We start from the raw sequence: 21,648 nt of genomic DNA, 5'->3' as shown, positions 1-21,648 counted from the left end.
GCGACTCGGGGTATGTTTGTCACTGGTCAGTTGTTCACTAAACAAATGACCCGGAACCTTCAGAACCTAGAATAGTATAGGAGCATTTCACGGGGGCCCGTCTGCTCCCCACCGCCGCCTTCTTCAGCCTGCGTGCTGGGCGGCCCTGCTGAGCTGGGGCGGCTTGTCTCTGCAGATGTCAGTGACGTTCGAGGACGTGGCTGTGCTCTTTACGCGGGACGAGTGGAGGAAGCTGGGTCCTTCTCAGAGGAGCTTGTACCAGGACGTGATGCTGGAGAACTACAGTAACCTGGTCTCGCTGGGTAAGGGGTTTCCCCTGGAAGTCCACAATTTGGAAACGGGGATAACTCAGCACCTGCTTCCCTGGATAAAAGCCGTGGGGCACCAAAAACTTAGCTGAGTTTTGCCTTAGCACTTACAATTCGGAGTCCATAAATAAATTTAAAACCTTTTCACCCCGATAGACATGGAATCGCCCCGTGGTCGGGAAAATCTACAGAGCTGCACGTTAGACGTTCCCTCATAGTTCAGGAAACATTTCGCACTGTGACTGTTCTGTGATGTGTTGTTCACTCATTTCTACAGAGCGTGCCTCCACCCTCTTCTCTGACCCACCGCTTGCGTTTCCCAGTTCTCTTTCCCAGGAAGCAGCAAACTCTTTCTGTAAAGGGCCAGGGAGTAAATAATTTAGGCTTTGTGGGCCACATATGGTCTCTGTGACATACTCCATTCCTTTCTTTCCTTTTTTTTCAACCATTCTTTCCTCAAGGGCCATGTATAAACAGAGAGTGGCCTAGATTTGGCCTATGACCCGTAGTTTGCTGACTGCTACCATTTTTCAGATGGAATCACATAGTGTTTTCTCATTTTAAACGAACTGCCTGGTACATAATCCTTTCCATACGTACCTGTTACAAATATCACTTTTGTCTGTACATCTAACATTTCCCTTTCTGTGGAAAGCTAATGGTTTCAAGGCTGCGTGTTTATCCTATTTCCCCGACACACAACTACTCAGTACCCGGGTGTGTCCTACGAGCCCCTCGCCGTTTCCCTAACACACCCCCTCAGTCGTGGGGACGCAGCCTGAACACCCACAGAAGCTCCTTGTATTGTCCTCTGAGTTTCCCCTCAGATCTCTGATACCTCTTTGTGTCAAAACCAAGGTTTTTTTTTGTTGTTTTCATTTTTTTATTGTTTGTTTCCTCTTTTTTGTCTATGAGCAGGGCTCCCGTTCTCCAAACCCAAAGTGATCTCCCTGTTGCAGCAGGGAGAGGACCCCTGGAAGGTGGGGAGAGACAGTCCCGGAGGCGCCTCTCTAGGTGAGTGGGTGGGGACGTCTGCAGGCGGCCGTCTGGGGGTGAGTGGGGGTGCGGCTTGGGGATGCTGCTCGGGAAGGTTTCTCCAGGTTCGCGGTCCCCGGAAGCGCTGGAGAAGGGAGGCTAAGCTTCCTCTTCTGCTCTGGTAATCACTGCACAGGCGAATCTCTCAGGAGCTTTTTTCTTCTCTTTCCTGTTGTTTCAGAGGAGGGCTCCACTTTCATGTATTCATTCAGCAAACAGTGTATTTGAGGATTCGCAGAGAATCCATTCTGACTCCAGCCCAGCTTCTGTGGGAAAAGAGATGAGGAAGGAAATGAGACTAGACAGACAGGTGCTTTGGTACATTTCTGAGATGTGAACTGCCCACTGACAAGAGAGAGTAAGTCAAGGATTTTGAATAGGAGAACCCTGTATCCTTGAGATTTTAGAAAAAGTGGTCTGAGTCGAAACACTTTAAGTGTCCTTCAGTAAAGGCAGAGCTAGAAGCTGAGATGGGCCCCTGCGCTGGCCCACAGCCCCGCAGTCAGAGAGCAAGAGCAGTGATGTGGACAGAGCAACAGGGCACGTGAAGGACTAAAGCAAGTCATGGAGCGTCAGTAAGACGTGTCGCTGTTGATGTGTGAAGAAACTTACGTGGGTGTCTGTACGTGTAGTATGGCCAGTGCCCAGAGGAGGTCAGGGGACACCTCTGAGCTGGTAACTAGTTACATTTGGAGTGGGGCTGAAAATGGGTGTGATGAAAGGGGACTTCATTTACAGGTAATGTTTGTAATTTTTCGGAGAGTATGTTCCTGGAGTCCTTATTATGTGATTTGTGTTTAACAAGAATGGTCACTTGGGAAATGTTGGATCTTAGAACTGAAGTGAGGAGAAACTGGGGGTGGGACCCTTGTGGAGATCGCTGCGCTACTAGGGCCTGGAGGAAGGCACGTGCAGGGGGTCAGGAGGGAAGAGAGGGGCCCCTTTGTTAAGGGTGCAGGGTGAATTTGGTGTGGGATGGGTTTCATTTGAGATGTGAGTGAAATACGGGTAGAGGTCGCCGGGGGACAGTTGTGGGAGGTAAACGGGGTTGGGACTCAACAGGGTGGTCAGGGAGCTGGCGGGCAAAGGTGGCGCTTGGAGCCTTGAGCTGAGCAGGTGAGGACAGAGTCCCAGGAGACCTCCCCGTTTATGAGGTGGGTTAAGAAGGAGGAATCTGTGGCTGAGCCTGAGAAGAAGTCACCAGGGGAGAGAAACGGCAGAGGTGGCTGCTGTGGAAGTTGGGGGCTGAGAGCTGTGGAATCGGGGAGGCCTAGGCTCTGGGGGACCCAGGTTCCAACCCTCGCCCCCCGCTTTCCAGTCCCGTAGTAGACGGTGAGTGAGTTCCGTGCTGGGCACTGGCGGTGCAGCCTTGGGCAGAAGGACGCAGGTCCTGCCCTGGCGGAGCTCAGTCGAGGGGCAGACAGGTGTTCATGAGCTCGGTGCACCCAGGGGTGTGGAGTGACAGGGTCTGGTGGGGACCCTGCGGGAGAGCTGCAGGTGCGGTGAGAACGTGGAAGAGGAGGGCCGGTGTCAGCAAAGGCTTCCGCCAGCAAGGACCACTCTCAGGATGTGGAGAAGCGTTCAGACTCAGGAAAGGGCGTGTGTGAGTCCAGAGAGAGGCAGGCAGCAGGTGCAGATGGAGCGAGGAGGGAGGAACAAGGACCAGATCACGCTGAGCCTGGAGCCCTGTCACAGGACCTGGTCTGCCTGGGAGCCAGGCACGGCCTCTGAGAGTTGAGGTAGCCTGGCCACAGGCCCAGGCTCATCTTCCGCACGGATCAGCCTGCAGCCCACGTGGAGCCAGTTGGCAGACGTGGGAGGTCTTGTCTGAGGCTGTGGTCGGGTCCAGACGGGTCAGTGTTGGCCCCTCCCCATGGGGGCCCAGCAGAGGGGCTGTGGGACAGGCTGTGTCGATCCCTAAAGCCCCCACACTTTAGGGGAGAGCTTCCTTCCCACTCGAGTTGAGATTTTTTGAGGTGGGAACCACACTTGTCAATCTTGTAACTGTCATTTGGGAGAAATGTTCTAATTTTGTGGGAACTACTGGAAACTGTCACAAAGTAAACAGAGAACACAGGCAGCAGGGAACCAGAGGAGGGTTAGGATGGGCGTCAGGGCCACCGGCAGGTGTGGGCCGAGTCTGGCGTGAATGATCAGAGGGAGGGAAGGAGGGACTGTTCCCGTCCCCTTCGCCTTGGGAGCCTCTGGTGGACGCGGAGTCCCCCTTCCTGAGTGAAGTGCTGGTTGGATTAAACAGAATGGAAATTATGACTGGAGTCCAGATGTTTCCAGATACCCCAAGGCCACCTCGTGGTGTGTCGAGTCCTCCTCAGGGTTGAGAACATGTCCCTGAAGGGAAAACTCTGAGTGCAGCAACATGGATGGACTTGGAGGGCATTATGATAAGTGAAATAACTCAGAGAAAAACAAATACTCTGTGGTTCGCTTATATGTAGAATCTAAAACATACAACAAACTAGTGAATAAAACAAAAACGAAAGAGACTCACAGACATAAAGGAACAAACTAGTGGTTACCACTAGGAAGAGGGAGGGGGGAGAGACAATATATGGGTGGGGAAAAATGGAGTTTATTATGGGATTATATGAAATCATGTGCGTGAAAGTTTTGAAAATGGTAAAAATTATAAAGCACTATAGAATTTAAAGAATCTTTCATTCAATAAAAATAATAAAATTTAAAAAAATGTTGTATATGTAATTTGAGTGCCATAATGAGGATTCACAGGTGAGTGGGAGATGATTTCTGGTCTTAACCCAGTGGGTAGAAGAGGAAACTATATGATGTTAATGAATTTCCTAATAGTGAACCATCCTTGCATCCCTAGAATAACATGTTGGAACTGTTTGCTGAAAATAATTTTCTTAGAATGTTTGCATTGATATTTATAACTGATACTAGCATGTAGTTTTCTTTCTTTGTGTTGTCATTATCTGGTTTAAGTTGCAATATATTTCCTTTATTAAGGAATTAGGGACTTTTCCTTTATTTTCAATGCACTGGAGTAATTTATATGGCACTAGGACTCTCTGGTCCTTCAAAGTTTGATAGAATTTTCCAGTGCCTTTTTTATTACAGTCTTGCTCTTTAATAACTTTAAATTAATTTAATAAAAAATTAAAATTAATATAATTTAAATTTAAATAAATTTAAATTTTCAATGAAAAGTGGTCTGTTCCAACTTTCTAATTCTATTGGAGTCAGTTTTGGTAACCTGTATTTCTCTAAGAAATTATCTGCTTCATATAGGTTTTCATATTTATTTGGATAGAGATATCAATTCTTTTCATTATTGATTCCCATTTTTAATTCTTATTTTCTTCTATAGCTTTTCTTCCATTTACTTAGTTTTTCTAGTGGTGTAAACTGGGAATTTAAATTAAGCTCTCTGTTTTTCCCGTACTCCTGTTCTGATCATCTTGGTTATTTTTTTCATATTTTTCAGTTCAAAATGGGATTAATCTCTCTGGTGGTCACTTCAGCTCATCTTTAGGCTCTTTGGTAGAATTCCTCCTCTGTCTCTCTAGACTCTTTTTTTTTCAGTCAGCCATTGCTAATCACAGAGTCATTTATCTGGGGCAGGGAGGGATTGGATCTTATGGGACTGCCATCTGGGAATTGTTGCTTTTTCTGTCTCTTTTTTAAACAACTATATTGAGGTATAATTCACATAGTATAAAATTCATGCTTCTAAAGTGAACAGTTCAGTGATTTTAAGTATGTTCACAGGGATCTTCAACCATTACCCCTAATTTTAGAGTATTTTCGTCACCTTGGAAAGGAATCCAATATCAGTTAGCATCCCTCCACATTCCTGCCTCCTCCTAACCCCTGGATACTGCTAATCTACTTTCTGTCTCTATGAATTTGACTATTCTGGACATTCCATGTGCATGGAATCATACAGTGTGTAGCTCTTTCTATCTGGCTTCTTTTACTTAGCATATTTTCAAGATTCAGCCTTGTTGTAACATGTATCAGTACCTCATTCCTTTTTATGATATGGATATAATCACATTTTGTTTATCCATTCATCCATGCATGGCTATTTGAGTTTCCATTTTTGGCTATTATGAATACTACTGCTATGAGCATTTGTATAAAAGTTTTTATGTTGGCATATGTTTCATTTCTCTTGGGTATATACTTAGGATGGAATTGCTGGGTCACGTGGTGAGGTGGTTCAACTTTTTAAGCAACTACTGAACGGTTTGCCAGAGCAGTTGTACTGTTTTACATTCCCATCAGCTATGCATGTAGATTACAGTTTATCCACTTTCTTGACAAAACATTTTATTGTCCCCTAATTTTTTTATTGTGGTAAAATACAAATAATATAAAATTTACCATTTTAACCATTTATAAATACACACTTTGGTGGCATTAAGCACATTCACAATGTTGTACAACCATTACCACTAGCCATCTGTAGAAATGTTTCAGAATCCCTTACTGAAACTCTGTACCCATTAAAAATAATTCCCCATTCACCTCTCCCCCAGCTCCTGGCAGTAAGTGTTCTACTTTTTGTCTCTCTGTATTTGACTATTTTAGGAACCTCGTAGAACACTTGTACTTGTGTTCATATAACACTTGTCATTTCGTGTCTGGCTTACTTCACTCAGCATAGCGTCCTCAAGATTCATCCATGTTGTAGCATTTGTCAGCCTTTCATTTCTTTGTAAAGGTGAATGACACTCCGTTATGTGTATATGCCACTTTTTGTTTATCCATTCATCTGTCACCTGACATTAAGGTTGTTCCCACCTTTTTGTTGTTGTGAATAATGCTGCTGTGAACATGGGTGTACAAATGTCTCTTGCTTTCAGTTCTTTTGGGTGTATCTGTAGGAATGGAATTGCTGAATCACGTTTTAGTTTAAATCTCCACTTAACCTTCTGAAGGACCGCCATACTGTTCCACTGTGGCCACATTATTTTACTTCGGTTCCAGTTTCTCTACATTCTTGTCAACATTTGTTATTTTCTGTGTATGTGTGTATGACACACACGTATATGTACAAAATAGCCACATTAATGGAAGCGAAGTGGCATGCCGTGGTTTGGGTTTGTGGTTGCTGACTGATCAGTGATACACTGAACATCTTTTCATGTGTTTATTGGCCATTGGTATATCTTCTGTAGAGAAATGTCTACTCAAGACGTTTGCCCATTTTTTAATTGGATTGTTTGTTTTCTTATTGTTGAGTTGTCATAGTTCTCTATATTTCTGGATACTAACTCTTTATCAGATACATAATTAGCAAATACTTTCTTACAGTCTGTAGGTTGTCATTTTATTCTGCTGATAGTTTCCTTTCATGTGCAAAAGCTTTTAATTTTGATGAAGTACAATTATTTGTCTATTTTTTCCTTTGTTGCCTGTGCTTTCAGTGTCCCATCCCAGAAACCATTGCTAAATCCAAAGTCATGAAGTTTTTGCCCTGGTTTTTTTTTTTTTTTTAAGAATTTTAAAGTTTTAGGTCTTACACGTAAGACGCGGCTTCGCTGGAGGTAGTTTCTGTGCACAGTGTTAGGTAAAGGGCCAGCTTTATTTTTTGCCTGTGCGTATCGTCTCCCCAGCACCATTTTATGAAAAAGCTGTCTTTCCCCAACTGAATCGTTTTGGCACCCTTGTCAAAAATCATTTGCCCATATAAGTGAAGGTTTATTTTCAGACTTCCTAGTCTATTCTGTTGGCCTTATATGTCCATCTTTATGCCAATACTACAATGCTTCATTTACTATAACTTTCTAGTAAGTTTTGAAATCAGAAAGTGTGAGTACTCCAGCTTTGTTCTTTTTCAAGACTATTTTGTCTTTTCAGAGTCCCTTGAGTTTTAGGGCGTGTTTTTCTATTTCTGAAAAAAAAAAGGCTTTGAAATTTTGATAGGGATTGCATTTAATCTCTAGATCACTGCAGTATTGCCATCTTAATAGCATTAAATGTTACAATCCACAAATACCTGATGTCTTTCCATTTACCTAGGTCTTCTTTACTTTTTGCAATGTTTGTAGTTTTCAGTGTACAAATCTTTTACCTCTTCTTTGAGTTAATTCCTAAACATTTTATTCTTTTTGATGCTGTCGTAAATGAAATCCTTTTCCCTGTTTCTGGTTTGGATTGTTCATTGTTAGAGTAGGAAAGAAAGCACAACTGATTTTGTGTGTTGATTTTTGTATCCTGTTACTTTGCTGAATTTGTTTATTAATTCTAACAGGTTTTTGTGGAATCTTTAGGATTTTCTACATAGAAGATTAACGTCATCTGTGACCAAGATCATTTTACTTCTTGTTTTCCAATTTAGATACCTTTTAATTATTTTTCTTGTCTGATGGCTCTGGCTAGAAATTCCAATACTATGTTGAATCAAAGTGATAAAAGTGGGCATGCTTGTCTTGTTCCTGAGTTCAGAGGGAAACATTTCAGTCTTTTACCATCAGGTATGATGTTAGCTATGGGTTTTTTAAGGCGAGTATTGTGTTAGGAGAGTTTCCTTCTAGGCTTAGTTAATTGAGTTTTTTTTTTTAATCTTGAGAAGGTGTTAAATTTTGTCACATGCTTTTTCTGCATCAGTTGAGCTGATCATGTGATTTTATATCTTCATTCTGTTAATGTGATGTGTTGCTTTAATTGGTTTTCATATGTTGAACCATTTTTCTCATTTGGTCATGGTGTATAATCATTTCAATATGCTGAATTTCATTTGCTAGTACTTTATTGAGGATTTTTAAATCAATATTCATAAGGAATATTGGTCTTCAGTTTTCTTTTCTTGGAGAGATTTTATCTGGCTTTATTATCAGGGCAATGTTGGCCTCATAGACTAAGTAGGGAAGTATTGCCTTCTCTTTAGTTTCTTGGAAGAGTTTAAGAAGTCTTGGAACTACTTCCTCTTTAATGTTTGGCAGAATTCAACAATAAAACCATCTGGTTCAGAACTTCTTTTTTATTGTTGTTGGGAGATTTTGATTACTGATTCAGTTGCCTTACTAATAATGTGTCTATTAAAATTTTCTATTTCTTTGTAATTCATTTTGGGCAAATTTTGTTTTTCTAAGAATTTGCTCATATTGTCTAGCTATCTAATTTTTTTGTCATATGATTGTCCATAGTTTTTCCTTATAATCTTTTTCATTTCTTTGGAATCCATAGTAATGTCACCACTCTCATTTCTGATTTTAGTAATTTGTGTCTTCTTTCTTTTGTTATTGTCAGTCTCACTAAAGTTTTATCAGTTTTGTAGATCTTTTCAAAGAACTGATTTTGGTTTTGTTGATTTTCTTTATTGTTTTTCTATTCTCTATTATTTTGGCTATTATCTTTATTATTTTTTTCCTTCTGCTAGCTTTGGGTTTGGCTTGTTCTTTTTCTAGTTACTTAAGTTGTAAAGTTCTGTTGTTTATTACATCTTCAGATTTTCTTCCTAGCACTGTTTTCACTACACCCCATATGTTTTGGAAAGTTGTGTTTTCCATTTTCATTCCTCTGTAACTAATTTCTGATTTCCCCCCAATTAGACATGGTCTGTAAGATGAAAAAGATTAACCTATTCACTCCTGTTGCAAGAAATTACAGAAGGTAGAATTTAAATTTTGTTTTTTTATGGAAAAGTTTAAACATACATAAAAGCAGAGAAAATAGTATAATGAACTCTTGTGTATCCATCACCCAATTTCAACACTTATCAGCTTACTGTCATTTTTGTCTCATCTCATCACCATTGGTTCTCTACTGGGAGTGATTTTGTCATTTATTAATGCCTTGAAACATTTTTGATTTTTGCAACTTGAGGGAGGGTAGGAGTGGTGGAAAGGGTAGGGGCTAATGCACAGGGCAGCCCTGCACAGCAAAGAATTATCTAGCCCAAAATGGCAGCTGAGGTTGAGAAATCCCGCAGGATTAAAAATCTCCCTCTCTCTCTGTTAAATATCTTTGTATTTTTATAATATTGAGTTGATTTATCCAAGAATAAGGTTTTTCCATTAGTTCAGGTATACTTGAACAACATTCAAGACTGTTGTAAATTTTTCCCCAGATAATCTTTTCATATTTCTTGTGGATTTATTTTCCTAAATCTTTGTGTAAATGAAGGTTATTGATTTACATAAAGTGTGTTAATTTTATATTCTCTTATGTTACTGATCATGTTTCATCATTGATTCTTTTAGGTTTTTCTAGCTATAGTATTATACCATCTGCAAATAGAAGTGTTTTTATTTCCTCTTTACTCATCTTTATGCCTCTAATTGATTGTGCTTGTGTAATTGTATTGGTTAATACACCTAGTACAGTGTTGAATAGAGGCAAAAGTAATGGACATCCTTGCCTTGTTCTTGATCATAGTGGAAATGTCTTTAGAGTTTCTTCATTAAATAAGACACTGGCTTTAGGACTAAAGTATATGTATTTTATCTTGTTGAGGAAGTATCCCTCAATTCATGTTTTCTTGAATGTTTTTGTTATCAACGGTGCTGAATTTTTTTAAGGCTTTCTCACTGTTTCTAGATATACTTATAATTTTTCCCCTTAGGTACATACATTATAATAATATATTGTGGTAAGTGGTATTCTAAGGGGACTAGATTATTGGAGCTCAGAGTTAGGTAAGAGTGCACAGAGGAGCTGACCCTGGAATTGAGTCTGATGGCTGCAGAGAAATTTGGCATGTAGGAAAAGTAGGGAAGACATTCAAGATTAGAAATAATTACACAAAGGAGAATAGTGTCATGGAGATAATTTATGAGCCTGTCATAGGCTTTGGGTATTAGACTGCATTTCCCAATTCCTCTAACACCTTCTCTCCATTCTTTGGTCACTCATACACTATGACCTTCTTTAAATGAGCATCCTTTATTTTATTCACCGGAGTACTTTAGCTCTCATCCATTATTGTTTATACAGTGTTACTTCCCTATTTTTTTCCTCTTGCTAGTTTCTTTTAGCCAGAAAGCAAGCCCTTATTTCGATTTCATTAGTATTTATTTCTTCGACACATTTAGTCATCATTGGCAATTCTTTTCTATTGTTGTTTGTTTGTTTGTTTGTTTGCTTCAGAATGTAAGAGCAGTCCTAAAACCACAAAGTCAACTCAAACTCAAGACTCATCGTTTGGGGGGCTAATAAGGAAAAGACTCAAAAGGGATGAACCCTGGAACTTCTTATCAGAAAAACCCTGCATATATGAAGACAGAGTAAAGAAACAGAACAGAAATGAAATTTTACAAGTGATTTCAATCACCCATACAAGAAGCCATAAAAATAATGACTTTGGCCAAAATTTCAGCCTGAAATCAGTGTTTGTTAAGCAACAGAGGATTGCTAGAGAAAAAACACTCTCAAAATATGAAATACAAAGAAATAGCTTCAAGCAGAATTCAAATTTACTTAACCAACCAAAACTCAAGACAGCAGAGAAACGCTATAAATGTAATATATGTGAAAAAGCCTTCATTCACAATTCATCCCTTCGTAAACATCAGAAAAACCATACTGGAGAGAAATTATTTAAATGTAAAGAATGTTTGAAAGCCTTCAGCCAAAGTTCAGCTCTTATTCAACATCAAAGAACTCATACTGGAGAGAAACCCTATATATGTAAAGAATGTGGGAAAGCCTTCAGCCACAGTGCATCCCTTTGTAAACACCTAAGAACCCATACTGTGGAGAAATCCTATAGATGTAAAGAATGCGGTAAATCCTTCAGCCGAAGGTCAGGCCTTTTTGTACATCAGAAAATCCATGCTCGAGAAAATCCCCACAGATACAACCCAGGCAGGAAGGCGTCCAGTTGTGGTACATCCCTTCCTGGATGTCAGAGAATTCATTCCAGGAAGAAGTCCTATTTATGTAATGAATGTGGCAATACCTTTAAGTCCAGCTCATCCCTTCGTTACCATCAGAGAATTCACACTGGAGAGAAACCTTTTAAATGTAGTGAATGTGGGCGAGCCTTCAGTCAGAGTGCATCTCTCATTCAGCATGAAAGAATTCACACTGGAGAGAAGCCCTACAGATGTAATGAATGTGGAAAAGGCTTCACTTCCATTTCACGGCTTAATAGACACCGAATAATTCATACTGGGGAGAAACTGTATAATTGTAATGAATGTGGTAAAGCCTTAAGTTCCCACTCGACGCTTATTATTCATGAACGAATTCACACTGGAGAGAAGCCATGCAAATGTAAAGTGTGTGGGAAAGCCTTCAGACAGAGTTCAGCCCTCATCCAGCATCAGAGGATGCACACTGGAGAAAGGCCCTACAAGTGTAACGAGTGTGGGAAAACGTTCCGGTGTAACTCATCCCTCAGTAATCATCAGAGAATTCACACGGGAGAGAAGCCGTACCGATGTTTGGAGTGTGGGATATCTTTCGGCCAAAGTGCAGCTCTTATTCAACATCAGAGGATTCATACGGGAGAGAAACCGTTTGAATGTAAATCATGTGGGAAAACTTTCAGACAAAGCTCATCACTTATTGCACATCAAAGAATTCATACTGGAGAGAAACCTTATGAGTGTAATGCATGTGGGAAACTCTTCAGCCAGAGGTCATCCCTTACTAATCATTATAAAATTCACATTGAAGAGGACTCCTTGGAAGTAGATTTGCGTGTGTGAATTCCTTAAACCAAAGCTCATTAGTGTACAGTCACCCCTCCGTATCAGTGGGTTCCCCACCCACTGATTCAAATAACCATGAACCAAAAATACTTGGGAAAAAATTCCAGAAAGTTCCAAAAAGCAAAACTTGAATTTTCCACACACCAGCAACTGTTTACATAGCATTTATGTTGTATGAGGTATTATAAGTAACTTAAAGATGATTTAAAGTATACGGGAGGATTTTATGTCATATGCAAATTCTACACCATTTTATATACGGAACTTGGTCATCAGATTTTGGTATCTGTGGGGGGTGGGGTCCTGGAATCAGTCCTTCACAGATGCTAAGGGACAACTGTATACATACTTGAGAATGATTTAACAAATGTAATGAAAATAAGAAAAATTCTGTTTTAATTCTCATCAGATACTAAATTCTAAGGATAATATGTAATAAATACATGAAAAAGTTTCAAACCTGTCAGTCACTTTTTAAAATATCCTAAGACAAATAAATCATAATTCCAAGTATTTATTTTGGTCATCTGTAAGATAAAAGGTAAGATTTTTATCTCTCTTTATATGGCATTATACGCTATATGTGATACCTGTAAGCATGAGAAGAATCTGGACACAGGGGTGCTGGATTTTTGATTAGAAAGATACCAGCTGTATAAGCCAGTGGCATATTTATCACCACTAACACGTTAATAGCAATAAGCAGAGTCTTAAAGTATGTGCACTTGTAGAGCAAAGGACCAAATAGTAGATAAGAACAAACTGCAGGCTACCTCAGTGCCTGGAACTTGCCTTTTCCTAAACTATTTGCAAACTTCATGCATGGTTTTCATTAAAAAAAAAAAAGAGCCCCAAACCCCCCAGAAAACTGTTCTCTTCCTCTTTTATTTTTCTAGTTACTTCCAAACTACATTTAACCATCTCCCAAATTTTTTACACAATTTCTAATTTTGTTTTCAGAATTATTTTTCTTTGTTGCATTGAAATTATATTTATTATATAACTATACTTGCTATGTTCTGAACAGCATGTTAACTAGAAGAAATACAGTTTGATTAGGAGTTTAATTAGGTAGTCACTTCCAAGTCAAGGCTGTGAATGTTTTTTTAGCGTGCTACAGGAGAAATCTTAAGAACCTATCACCTGTGCCAAAGTCTTAAAAAGGAATCAGTTTCATGAAATATAAGCATGTTTTCCCCACGTAAGGTTTTCTAGTTTTTAAAAATCTCAGGCTGCAAAGGAAAATAAAAGAAGGGGGAAAATTCAAAATCTTTTAAAAACTGGTTTGCTCAGTAAATGTTTGTTTAACACCAGGTCTAAGCCAGGTATTGCTGCCGGCACTGGAAATCGTGCAAGAGAAAGGAATAGTGAACTGAGGGGCGAAAGGATGGGGCAGGAGGGAATGACGAATGAGGTAAGCAAACTATCATAATGTGTTAAAGTAGTTTTCACAGAAACAGATGTTACAGTGATACTACGTGACAGAACACAAATGCTGTAGAGATCTTTGCAGGGCGCAGAAAGAAGGAATGGACACTAACCAGGGTTGCCTGAAAAGACCAGTGACAGGGTCCCCGAGACAGTGATGCCTGAGCCCTGTTTTGGAAGGGCAACAGGAATTCTCCAGAGAGTGAGATGAATACTTCAAAAAGAGGGAGCGCATATGCCAAGGGAAAGGTGGGCGGCAGCATGACACGTTTATAGAACACCTGTTAAGTGATGAGAAGACATGTTGAAACTTGCGAAGAAGGCAGAGGCCAGATCTTGTCATCCTAAATAACTTGAATTTGATTCTGAGATTTATAGAGCCAATGAAAGACTTTATGTAAGGGAAATTGTTCTGGCAAGAAGGTGCAGAGAGTGAAGTAAGGAGGTTGAAGACGGCTGAACAGACTGAAGCCTACACATATGGGCTGTTACAGTAACTTGAACAATAAGTAAGGCTCTAAACTCAAGCAGGAACAGTGGAGTGAAGAATATGTGGTAAAACAGGACATATTTTTTGCAGTCAAATAATTGAGAGAGGTAAGTTGAGAAGAAAGGTAGGTTGACTCGCAGATTTCTGCCTGGTTACCTGGATGGATGGTAGTGCCATGCACTAAGCAGGCAGTACAGGAGGCGAACAAGTCTGACTTTATATGTGTTGAATTGGTCATACATACAGATTTAAAAGGAAAATAGGAGCCAGAAGACTAGAATTCAGCGTAATTAGAATATATAGTTGGTAGTCAAAACCATGGTACATGAGCTTGGCCAGCAGAGTGTATAGGTTATAATGAGAAGCAAGGATCAAACATTAATAAATAGATAAGGAGTTGGTGAAGGAAAAGAAGAGAGTGGTGTCTCTGAGGCCAAAGGAGAACAGAACCTCAGTGGTGTCAGGTGCCACAAACCACGTACCAGGGAGAGGACATCGGAATTGGTGGCTAGAACATTGGAGACCTTGGCAAGAGCAATTTCTGTGAATTGGGGTGAACAGAAGAACAGATTATTCTAAGTTAGATGGAAGATGAGAACTCTCAGGCTGTTTGAGACTGTTTCAAGAAGTTTAAGTGAAGGGAAGAAAAGGGTTGTTTGTAGAGGGGAGAAGATGAGTTAGGGAGCATTTCTGTGTTAATAAATGAGGCAATAATGTATGAGCATGAATTAAAGAAGAGATCATTGGGTAGAACATACTTTCTGCGATACGAAAGAATTAGACCATAGAGAGAAACTAACCCTACCTTGGGCTGAAGGGCAAAGCCTACAGAAAGGTAAGAAAGCAGGTAAGTTTCTATTTGATTTAGAGGTGAAGGAATTTCTATCTGCTGACCGTATTTTCTGTAAAACAGGAGAAAGATTTCATTTTTTAAAATGTTTGGATCTTTGGGTACTTAAAAATGTTAAATTAATGAGTTTCAGACTGCTTTGGAGATTTCTGTAGGAAGCCATGGCTCTGAGTTCACTCAATACTTTTTCAAGAAGAAAGCTCCACTGTTATCAACTCTATACGTTTGGTATCTGCGTTACTTTTTGTCTTTTTAAGAAAAAAATTTGCTGGTAAATTAAAGTTTAAAAAATACCTATTTTAAGAGAGTGATAAACCTGAAAAGAGACTGGAAGGAAATGCAGAAGTACAACCGACGTGTGGAGGCAGACGGGCAGGCATTGACACGGGGCTGTGCACTCACTAGCAAGGGGGCGTAAGAGGACGTGACGTGCTCACTGTACTGTTGTAAACGGTGTTTTTTAAGCTTCATTTTTTCCGTTATTTGTTACTAGTACATAGAAATACAATTGATTTTTATATATTGATCTTATATCCAGTAACCTTGCTAAATTGACTTTTTCTAACAGTTTGTTAGTCTTTGGTACTTTCTGCAAACACAATGATCATCTATAAATAATAGCCATTTTAGTTTTTCTTTTCTAGTTGTAATACGTTAAAATTAAAATTTTAACTTAATACATTAAATTTTTTTTCTTACATGATAGTACTATATAGCACATGCCAGTACAATGTTGACTACAAATGATAATATTCATTTTTCACCACTTAATGTGACATTGGCTTTAACTTGTGGATATTTGTTACCAGAATAAAGACATTCCCTTGTATTCCCAATGTGCTGTGAGTTTTTATCATAAATGAGAGTAGTATTTTGTCACACTCGTTTTCTGTATTTAATGAGATAATCATATTGTTTTTCTCTTCATACTTTTAAAAGAGAATTATATTGACGGAATGTTTATGCTAACCAGTGTTGCATTCCTGAAATAAATTCTGCTTGTTCATGATACCTCATCATTTATGTGTATATGCTTAGAAGATCAGGTTTCTTCCTTAATAAATAGAAACCTGACGAAGTGACCAAGATTGTGTTCTAAGGGCTCAGAGCAGAATTGTTTATCATCCAAATCTGAAGGATGGATGGAATCGTAACGCCTAGAGAGAGAAAGGGGAGGGCAAGGACAAGAGCGCCACGAGAGTGAAAAGCTCAGAGGGAGGGTGAATACAGAAGTGATGGGGTCAGTTTTTCCCTGTTGTTTGGCTAGAGTAGAGTGGGTATTATCTAAGTTTTCCGTCTTGCGCGGGTACCCCTTTCCTGGTCCTTTTGCTAAAGAAAGTAGGCTTTTGTTGGGGTTTTGTCATTTTTTCACAGCAGAAAACTTGCAGGCCAGGAGGGAGGGGCATGATATATTCAAAGCGTTAAAAGGAAAACATCTGCCAACCCAAGTATTACATCCAGCAAGACTGTACTTCAGAAATAAAGGAGAAAGTAAGACTTTTGCAGACAAACAAAAGCTGTATATTATGATATTTTGATATCTTAAACAAAACAAACGAACATACAAAAATAAAACCTTTCTGGCTGCAGACAGACTGCCCTTCCTATGGCTAAGTCAGGTCTTAGAGATGGCAAGTGAAGCAGCTGGGAGAATGCTTTTGATATGCAAACTAATTCAGACCTCTGTCTGGCCTGTGTACACCAGAAGGCAATATTTCTCTGACTTAATCATCCCAGAGCTAGCCAGATACAAGGGAACCAGGGACCACCCCCATAGCCCAATGCCGGTGAAATCACTCAATCTAGCCAGTCCTAAGCTGTTCACCCTGCCTCCCTTGCCTGCCCTGCAAAACTGAAGGAAGGCTCTGGCCTAAACCTTCCCCTTCCTGTCTTCTGCCTCCTGGCCACCCTGGTGTCTTTTCCATGTGGCCCTGTGTGGAACGCCATGTCTCCTGTCCCTGGGACCTGTGACTATGATAAACCTTGTTTGTTCTTTTCTGAGCCTATTCTGTGTCCTTTCCACAGTCACACCCAACTGACCATCTCATAAAAGAATACAAAATAATGAATATTTCTACATATTTAAATCTGATAATTTTCGATTAAATAGACCAATACCTTGAAATGCAATCTGAATAGTTCTATATATTAAGGAGATGTAATTTATAATTAAAAGTCTCCATCCAAAAAAACTCCAGGTGCAGAGATTATTTCCCTGGATAATTCTAAGTGTTAAGCTTCTGATATTATAATTCAATGCGTGCAACCCTTGTCTCTCAAACAGAATTGGGATCTAGGTTTAAATGAATTTAAGTCCTGTCTTTAAGACCATGATCTTGTTCAGAATCAGATGGGGTCCACCACTGCCGCTGAACCTGAGGTCGGCCAACAGAAGACCTGTAGAGATGACCAGGCAGGACTCGAGGTTCACAGAACCCATAACAGCACTCTGATGTCTTAATATAGTTCACTTTTGAGAGGGGAAATCCAGAACTCTGACCCTCAGGAATGTGGATGGGCCAGCCACGGAGCTGGTCCTGGGAAGTGGGAGTTGGTCTTCTGCACAGGGAAGAGCTGACTGGGACGGGCACCTCCAGGACTGGGTTAGGTGGCCCAGACCTACTCCCGGGATCACTGCCTCTGAGCCTGCCTTCCTCAGGGGCCACGACCACCCTGAACAAGGCCCTCAGCAGACTCCCGCAGCACCATTGCTTTGGGTCCCAGGTATTGAGGAGTAACTAGGAGAGAGAGGCAAGGACAAGCTCAGAGTGTGATGTCCTTCCAGTCTTGTGAGGACAGGACCATGGACAAAGGCTGGTCTCATAATTTTCTACCCGGCTCAGGGCACAGTGTGATGGGCTGGGCTAGCCCCTGTTGGTGACTTAAGGACCATGAAGCGGAATATAGAAGGGACATACCTGTGGGGACGTGTTCCTCCCAGCTCTGGCCCAGGGTTGCTGCAGGACTTCTCCATAAGGACGGGCCAGTGTTCACTTGTTGGCCTCATGAATATTCCGGTCTCACAAACTTGTCAGCATCTGGGGACATTGTTTCCAGTTCTTTATGGCCCTTGGCTGGAGACCCTGGAAAATTGTCTTTGCCAGTATGTGATTCTTCTTCCTTGACTCAAGATGAAATTTCCAAAGGATTCCGCGTTCTTGTAGGAAATTCTGGATTTCCTGGTCTCTCCAAGGACTGGCCAGGAAGGGACAGAGAAAGGTGGGTGCACCTTGGCATGGCTTACTGCGACACTTGAGCGGTTTTCAGAGGCCCTCCTCCACACTGACAAGGCCCACTATGCCTTTCTGTCTGTCAGTGAGAGAGGATAAAACCTTAACGAGGAGGTCGGGAGCCAGCATCGCTGGGAGAAGTAGCGTCCAGTCCCTCTTCTCACGGGCTTGCCAGGAGGCGTCTGTGTGTCCGGGTGTTGTTCAAGTTCACTCATGAATGACGAAGTCTGAAAGCTGACAGAACACAAGGACTTTGACTAAGTATTTTGTGGCCTGGAAGGGCTCTCCCTTTGTTTCAAGAAAGCGATCTGTGCTCAGAAGGGCCCTGGTCACCCTCTGCTCACCAGGACTGCATGGGCAAAGTCAGAGTTCCAGGTACGTGGAGCCACAGGCCCCCGCCCCCAGAGCTGCCCTGTGGGCCTGGGAGGGGAACCAGGGCTGGTGCAGGTCCTGAGGCCTGGGCAGAAAGTCTAGAGAAAAAGAAAACTGGCTGTTAGAATGTTGTGATCAGAAAGCTTCTCTTGCACTTGAATTTCTTTTCCTTCCTTTTCAGTGTAGAGAGATACATCCTCCACAGACAGAGTGGGGCCTGTCTCTCTCAGAAGGGAAGACGGCTCAGGAGACGCACACTCCACAGGCGGAGTGTGGGCCGTCTCTGAACGGCGAGAGGGAGCGACCAGGAGGTGTGGGGGTGTTTAGTGTAAAGCAAAAGCAGATGCACACTCTATGGACGGAGCGGGGGCCATCTCAGGGGGCAAGAGAGACAGAGCGGCCACGAGGCGCGGGAGCTGTTGGGTTTTACGGGCTTGTAATTTCACACGCTAATGAGTAGGGGGATTATTCCAACTACTTTGGGGAAGGGGTGAAGATTTCCAGGAAACACCCCCCTCCCCCTACTTTTTGACCTTCTGTTGTCAGCCTAGGAGCAGTCATGGTGCCTGGGGGTGTGCCATGAGTCCAGACTTCTGCCATCTTGGTCCTAACCGGTTTGTCCTATCCTCAGTGGCTGTGTCGCTCCTTCTATGGTTGTGCCCTGCTGCCTTTCCTCCCACTTTATTGAGAGTTTTCAAGCATGTACACTATACTTCAATATTTCTTAAGTTTATAAAATGCAAAATTAAACAAAGGAAAACAGTTCTAAAACCTATCCATCAGCTTCCTCAGATGCTCCCCAAGACTTCTCTAACTTCCTGAGAATGCCTCACTGACTAGCTTTCTATAAAGCTTCAGCCTCTTGCCACGTGGCTGGCCTCTGTGTTACTTCGCTCTTCCCAGTGCACCCTCCAGAGACCATCTGGATGGCTGCTGTGGTGGGGGACGGGGAATTGTTCATAATGTTTGGGAAAGGAATCTGCCTTAAAAAGTTTCCTCCTTGTCCCATTTATACTTTTTGTTTAAGCCCCACCCTCCACCTTCAGTCCCAGTTCCAGAAGTTTCTGGTATTACCGCTCCTGCGCTTTTGAGATTTCTGATGTATAAAGTCAGACTGGCTTTCAGCTTTTCTTACTGCTGTTCGGGGATTTGGCATTTTTCAGTTTTGTCAAGAAAATAACATCCGTCTACTTTTCAGGTCCAAGATGTTGTTGGTGTGTCCTTACCTGTCCTCTCCTGAACTTGTAAATTAACTTTTCAAATAATCCCTTTATTTTGGTTTCACTGGATTTTTGGAAAGGAACAAAATTTGATGTACTGTTAAAGAAAAAAGTATTATCCTATGTGTTAAAAAATTGTTCGTGACATTTGTTCAAGAAAAGTGAGGCAGAGTTTATTGGGGGGGCATCATGATGGGTATAGGGACCACTGCAGTGGGGAACGGAGATTGGGCTTAATTCTGAATATAGCATGAGCAAGTAGCAATGTATAGCCAAGGAGCTAGGTGGGGTCAGAGAATGGAAAATTACTAAGAGAAACCACTAAGGTGTGGAGGGACCAACTCACAGAACTCCGGGTGAAAGCAGACATCACCCGAGGCAAGGCGGAGGAGGAGTTACCAGATGTCAAGGGTGATAAGGCTTGGAGAATGGGGGGATTCTGGGTAAACTGATTTAGCAGGATTCTTGCTAAAACTGGACAATGTAGAAACAAAAATGGAAATCCAACAGTTGAGGCCTAGTTGAAAAACAACTCAGAGGAGCCTGATTAGTTTGGTCAAGGAGAGGCTCTGTCAGTGTGGCCAGCCGAAACACTAAATACTCCCTTTGCCTTTAAAAAAGATTTCTAGTCTTTTAAAAATGTCTAACTGGACTGTTGTCAAAGAATGTGGTACTTATGATGCCAATTCTTTGAAATGTGTTGAGACTTCTTTAATAGCTAGCATGAGGTCATTTTTTGTAACAGTATGATTGAAAATGTTTTTTTTTATTAATTTGGGGATGCAATATTTTGCCCATTAAATCAAACTTGTTAATTTTGCTCTTCCTATATTCTGCATCTTTAATGAGTTTTTTTGGTGAGCTTTTCTATCAATTACTGAGAAAGATAGTTTAAAAATAACTCTCTGTGACAGTGGATTTGTCAGTTCTCTTTGTGTTCTGTCAATTTTTGCTTTATACATTTTGAAGCTCCATTATTAAATACGTAAGAGTTCATGAATATTTTCTGTTCTTGGTGAATTAACTCTTTTACTGTTATGTAATTACCTTCTTTACCTCTAGCAATATTTCTTGCCTTAATGCTGTGTGTGTCTGTCTGCAGCTACATTAACTTTCTATGGTTAATATTTGCCAAGTATACCTTTTTCCAACTTTCCAGTTTCAAGGTTTATGTATCCTTATGTTTTAGTATATAGCTAGATTTATAAAAATGTAGAATGAGAGTATTTTTCTTTCAATTGGGAAGTTCAGTCCATGTGCTTATGGAGTAATTACTAATAGATTTGGATATATTGCTAACACCTTTTAATGTATTTTTTATTTATCTGAATTTTTATGTTTGTGGGTTTGTTGCAGGGGGTGGGGGGGCAGGAGGTTGGTTTCTTTGTCTTTCTCTTTCTCCCTATTCCATACTCTCTGCCTGCTTTTTGGGAAATTGCACACTCTATGTTATGAGTTTTATCAAGGGCTATTTCCCTACCAGAACAACCATGATGAATATGTTCATGCAGTTTCTAATGTAAGAATAACCTTGTAGTCCTGAAGCAACTGTTTGATTCAGGGTATTTATCTTAGCACAGTGGTAGATTTTTACTTTGTTTGTCTGGTGCTATCTGGATTACCTTCACTTGACTAAATGAATTATGAAGATTTTCATGTTTTTCAATATTTTGAAATAGTTCAGACAGCTCTCAAAGAGAAACAGAGTTGGACACTAATTAAAAGCAGTAAAGACATTTTATTTAGTACCACTGCAATAAAGGAGAGAGGCTTCAATAAAACTGAACTCAACTCCCAATTGAGCAAAGTCAGCTGGGGATTTACAATGCCAACAAGCAGAGTAAGGGTTGGGGCCGGCGGGGGCGGGGGAATGAGTGGGTGGAAAATTATAAATAGAAGACAGCAAGCCTGGAGGACTCTTGCTAAACTGGCTTAAGAAGATTCTTGCTAAAGGCAGGCCAAGAACTTAGATATCAAGAGTAGAGGATGAGAAATTTGATCAGATATCAAGAATGGAGGGGAATCTACCTAAACTGACCTAGCAGTGAGACAGGAGGGAAGCAGGCAGG

At 40.9% G+C, this 21,648-nt stretch overlaps 1 long non-coding RNA gene across 2 annotated transcripts in view; it reads right to left on the bottom strand.

Annotated features, from left to right (window-relative positions):
• Positions 1-232: 232 nt before the first annotated feature.
• Positions 233-21,648, bottom strand: part of LOC116285039 (uncharacterized) — a 44,053-nt gene continuing 22,637 nt past the window's right edge. Inside the window, exons 2-3 of one of the 2 annotated variants that reach the window (XR_012063058.1) lie at positions 17,676-18,457; positions 233-1,609 (exon numbers count right to left, since the gene is read on the bottom strand). This is a non-coding gene — a long non-coding RNA (uncharacterized lncRNA). The remainder of the gene's footprint in view (positions 1,610-17,675; positions 18,458-21,648) is intronic. The other variant, XR_012063056.1, reaches the window with a different exon arrangement.

The sequence above is a fragment of the Vicugna pacos genome, chromosome 22 (assembly GCF_048564905.1).
Source record: "Vicugna pacos chromosome 22, VicPac4, whole genome shotgun sequence".
In the NCBI taxonomy this organism is placed as follows: domain Eukaryota; kingdom Metazoa; phylum Chordata; class Mammalia; order Artiodactyla; family Camelidae; genus Vicugna; species Vicugna pacos.
The sequence above is the reverse complement of the archived record's forward strand: the minus strand, read 5'-3'. Positions and strand labels throughout refer to the sequence as shown.